General features: G+C 33.1%; 1 non-coding gene across 1 annotated transcript; it reads right to left on the bottom strand.

Moving 5' to 3' along the window:
• Positions 1 to 5,099: 5,099 nt before the first annotated feature.
• On the bottom strand, positions 5,100 to 5,170 carry TRNAQ-CUG. Its single transcript has one exon. It is a non-coding gene; the product is annotated as a tRNA-Gln (tRNA).
• Positions 5,171 to 5,637: the final 467 nt, after the last annotated feature.

Genomic DNA, 5,637 nt, shown 5'->3' with positions numbered 1-5,637 from the left:
TGTTCCTCGGAACTATCTTGAGTTTCCCCGTTGATAAGCATGCTAGTTTGTTGTCTTAATGCTAGCGTGTGAGTTGTTTGTTCCTTCCGTTGGGTTGATGATAACTTGTGTTATTCATCGTTGATGTTGATTGGGCTGTGACCCGTTCCTTGATTGAGTATGTTTCATACCTTCATTGCAATCCGTTGATTGATTCCTATTGAGGTGTGGTGTGTGTGGCTTTACCTGGATTGCACGATTAGTGGTATGGGACAGTAGTCACCAAGGTATTGCAGCGGTCTTCGTGGTGGGCGTGACGTGATTATGGAGTTGTGACCTGTGTGTCAGGTTCACGTATTTCTTGGGTAAGGCGTGTGTCGCCATGTGTGTGAACGGTACCTTGTGTACTATGAAATTGGTGGTTTGTTGGTGGGGGACGACGGTCCCAGGAGGGAAAAGGTTGGACTAAGAAGTACATGGGGTCCTAGAGGTAATGGTTGGAAAGAAGATACAAGGTTGGGGGTAGCCATAAGGTTGGAACAGGGCATAAGGAAGGCATACCAACTCGTGATGGGTGATGTTGCGAGGGCTTGTAAAGCCGGCGTTGTGTGATCTTCTCTCGTGACGTGTGTAGTCACGGAGGCTTGTGTTGTTTTGGCATGTGTTGCCGTTGGGTGAATCTTTACCCTTGCGTGTGGTTAACCTTTGTGGTTTGGGATGTGTTCCCGTGTTGTCTTTGAGAGTGATGAGTCTTGTGTTGTCTATTGATCTTGGCTTTTGACTTATATACTTATGTATTCTGTTTCGAAAATGGTTATATGGCTTATATCTATCTATATATGATACTTAACGGTATTGGTGGGTTACCAGCATTATTCGCTGACCGGACGTCGTCCCAATGTTTATCTTTGTATCTTTCAGGTGATGTTTAGACGAGAGCGATGTCTAGAGCCTGGTAGCTTAGCACCTTTCTTTTGCTTTATGGCCTGTGTGTCGATGTAGAGATAGACTTATGATTTGGGATAGATGTATACACTTGCAGATTGTTCGCCGTAGCGTTTACCGGGTTTGGTAGACGTGGCATAACACCCCATTCGGATTTCTTTTTATCCAGTTTTCGTTTTATCTTCCGTTGTGCTAGTTTTGTTGTTTAATCTGCATGTGTTAGGGCTTTTATTTGGGCCTTGTTTGGGGGGTGTTACAATTAGAGCCGTACGAACCTTTGTGAGCCTAGGTTGTGCCAAATACCCATCGAACCTAGGTTTATGAGCCCATAGGAATAAAATTGGTTAGGAATATAAAATGTTGAAAACCACGGGGAAGATGTGAGACCTTGCATTTTGTTGCATAATTATTTGATCACGGTGGTGCATTATTTTGATAGTTTCTATTTAATTTGATAAAAAATTTTGGAACTATGATTTTATTTGGCTACTATACATATTTGTTGTTTATTTTTCGTAATGGTGACTTTTGGATTATTTTGATAATTTATTCGCTTGGAGCTTAGTCAAGAACTTGCATTGAAGTTACGGGGACGTAACTTTATTTATTAGAAGTGGTGAGTGTAATACCTTGTCCTTGTGGTGTATTGAACTTAAATTTGAGTCTCTTGAGTTGAGTCTCCGTTATTCCTTGTTGTCTTATGGTTATGCTTCGGGGACGAAGCATCTTTTAAGGGGGTAAGATTGTAATATCCGATATTTTCCTATGGTTATGCTTCGGGACGAAGCATCCTTTAAGGAGGGTAGAGTGTGATACCCCGGTTATTTCAGTATTTTGTTATAAATGTAAATAAAATATTTTTACTATATGGTCCATAATTATATTATTTTATAAGATCCGAAATTATTTGAGACTAGTTTACAACTATTATTTTATGGTTATTACTACTTCCTAAACCATATTACTAATATGATATAATAATTATTAATATAATCTAATAACAAATCTTTAAATCCTAAAACTAATATATTTAAATTATGTATTAAATAAACTTGAGATTCTAGTACATATGTGTATATCAGTGCACGGCTAAGCTAAGTAAGCTCTATGAAATAAAGTTTTAATATATATCTGTTTAGTCCGTAGACGCTAAGAGTTATAGTATATGTATATTTGTATTGTGAGTACGTGAGAGAAGAAAGAATGAAAAAGAAACCTAGGTTTATAAGAATTCTCTTCCTCTTCAATTATAAGAATTCTCTTCCTCTTCAATTTTGTAAAATTTTCTACCGTAGTTAGCTTCGTTTCTCGTCTACATCGATCGAATCAATTGTTTTCCGTATCATCAAGTTCTTCTCCCTTCTGTCCATCAATGGGTTAATTCAAGGAAAGTTACAGAGGAGTGATCTTAGGATTTGATTCAAGGGGTTTTATTAATTTCGGAATCCAGGTAAGATTTATGTTCATCTAAAATTTCTTTTGCCCCAAATCAAAAATCAATTTTCCTATGTGTTTATGTGATTCATGATTTAAATTTATTTGTGATATTTAACGTGTAAAGTTATTTGATTATATTATGTAGGTAATATATGAGTTTAGATGTTTTGGAATCCCTAAAGATGTGATATGGTGATTTAAAAGGAAAAATTGTACTCAATCTGATTATTGCCTCATAAAATTCTGACTGGCGCAACTGGAAAGAAAAATTCGTGAAAAATGCTTCCTACACTTATTTTTGCTTGAAATTTATTTTGGAGAACATAGACTTGTTATACTTGATGTTTGTAAAAATTTTTGGTTAAAGATATTTTTCGGTTTTTCCAAAAAAATTTCGTAAAGTTGAGGCAGTGTACTGCCAGTTTAATTTTTGTTTGGCGCAGTGTTGGGAAATATTTCGGGAAAAATACTTCTAGGCCTTGGATTGACTTGAAAATTTTACGTACTACTTATCTGGATAATTTCATATGAAATATGTTACCGATTTTTCTCAGTAAAATATATATATATATATATATATATATATATATATATATATATATATATATATATATACACACATATATATATGTGTGTGTGTGTATATATATATATATATATATATATGTGTGTGTGTGTGTGTGTGTGTGTGTGTGTGTTATATATATATATATATACACACACATATATATATAACACACACACACACACACACACACACACACATATATATATATATATATATAATGTATATATATATATATATATATATATATATATATATATATATACATATATACATATATATATATATAGCTAATACGACGATTAATCCTAACCCTAGGGAATTTCCAATATTCGGGCGGGTCAGATATCAATTTATCCTACCCCTCCCGAACTACATTAATTGACGTCGTATAAAGTCGCGGATCGGATATGTGATCTCGGAATCAGATAGGTTCGCATATTCCTGATTCGGGCGGCGGGTAGGTCGAGTAAATCAGGTCGATCGGATTCTGCATAGCCCTATGTTGTAATGTGCTTTTTTTTTCCCCTTCCAGAAGCCCAAATTCCGTCCCTACTTCTCATTGCAATCACCATATTAAGTATGTAATTTGTTTAAAAAAATCATCCACGCGGCGTATATGTTTATGATTATACGATGATTGTTTAATCGCTGTATATATTTAACATACACGGCGGTTTCGAAAAACCGTCATAGAAAGTATTTATTTACGACGTCAGTTACTTACATGAAACATCAAAAATCGTCGTGTATGTTTAAAAAAAAATCACCGTAGTAGCTTTGTTTTGTAGTAGTGATGTAAATAATGTGAGTAGAAAAGATAGAAGATTGTGATAAGTACAAGAACATGACAGTTAATGTATCATATACTCATAGTAAATAATAAATATGTGACTACGCATAATTGTGAAAATGTGGTTATAGTGATATATAATCAAATAGATTATAGATGATTTTGTTTTCAATTTAGAAAATAAATTTTTAAAGTTTTCCAGATTTCTAAAAAATTGGAAAATTATTTCCAGTTCTTAAAATGAAAAACTATGCTAGTAAACATGTTTTTTGTTTTCTATTGTATAAATTTCCAGATTTTCAGAAAACTAGAGAAAATTTTCAGTAGGTAAATGGGCTCTAGAATTCCTTCTTCCTCTCCCTCTATTATATATATATCATTTACCATCCATCTCTTGTCTAGGACTCTTTGCATCTTTATAAATACATATCTTCTTGTACTTTAAATACAATGGATTGATCAATAATAATATAATACTCCCTCCGAACCATTTATGTGTCTGGTTCGGTTACGAGTCTTGACTGTAGTTATTTTTAACTTAATTTTTCATAATATTAACTTTAGTATTAGTATACAAAATTTGTATATTTACAAACTACACTAAAAGTACTATTAAATACAAAAAATCAAATTTAAAACTATGTTAAAAATACTAAAGAAAATAAACAAAGAAGAAAGAATTAGTTTGACCAATGAATAGTAAGTAGGACAGATAAAATGAGACAAAGGAATTAAGATCATTCCTAGAACTATTGTTCTCATCCTTCTCACTTATCCTCTCTGATACTTTCTAGGTGCATGGTTGCATAGATCGATGGGTAAACATTAAAGGATAGTGAATTCTCTTTTAGAGTATTGGTTAACCCACAATGTAGTTTTGTGTTCCACATCATAAATAGTTAATTGCCTAACAATCTAGAAGTGAATAACGAACATAATGATCTCTACAACCATGCACCCAACTTAAAGATAGGACCTTATACAATAACAATGAGTAGTAAAAAGGACAAGTGAAAAAATCAAACAATCTCATATTCATGAATGTTAGAAGATAGGAACTTATACAATAACACTGATTAGTAAAGAGGACAAGTGAAAAAATCAAACAATCATATATTCATGAATGTTAGAAGATAGGAACTTATACAATAACACTGCGTGGTAAAGAGGAGAAGTGAAAAAAATCAAACAATCTCATAATCATGAATGTTAGATATTTTTTTAGTGTAAACCACAAGGTGGTCCTCCCCATTCGCTTCGGAAGGCCATGGAAGCTGGCCTAGGGGAATCAAGCCCAGGTTAAACCCGAATTCTTCTCTAAGAAAGGAGCCCATTTGCCACTTAAACTAATACCCCAAGTTATTATATTACCAATTTGAAAGGTCCCACCGAGATTTAAACTCGGTTACTGGATTCAGAGTCCAATGTCCTAACCACTAGACCATTGGACCAAGCTATGAATGTTAGATATTAATAACAAAAGAATTTGATCACATATTATTTAAACAAATTTTTAACCGTCCAGATCGGGAAGGAAAATAACCCTAAATAAATATTGTTGAGATAATTAATTTGTAAAATTAAATTAAACAATCTCAGTCTATCTTAACTTATGATCTATGAATAATCTCATATTCAAACTTTGCACCCGTTTTTAATTTATTAACATTTTAAAATTAATTAATTTGTTGAGTTGTCTTTAATTAATTATTGTTGAATTAATTTATAGATGTCAGGATAGTTAACTTTACATTTTCCAACATGCAACAGAGTAAAAATATATATAACCTATATAGGAATTGGCATATGTATACGCTACCTATATTTCTTGAATACAGCTAGGAAGAACTGTTTGTGGGTATTTGCATGGATGTACATTACATATTTACGCATAAACATGTGCGTATTTGCATGGGAT

The sequence above is a fragment of the Ipomoea nil genome, unplaced genomic scaffold (assembly GCF_001879475.1).
Source record: "Ipomoea nil cultivar Tokyo-kokei standard unplaced genomic scaffold, Asagao_1.1 scaffold1401, whole genome shotgun sequence".
Classification (NCBI taxonomy): Eukaryota; Viridiplantae; Streptophyta; class Magnoliopsida; order Solanales; family Convolvulaceae; genus Ipomoea; species Ipomoea nil.
This window is presented reverse-complemented; position numbering and strand designations above follow the sequence as displayed.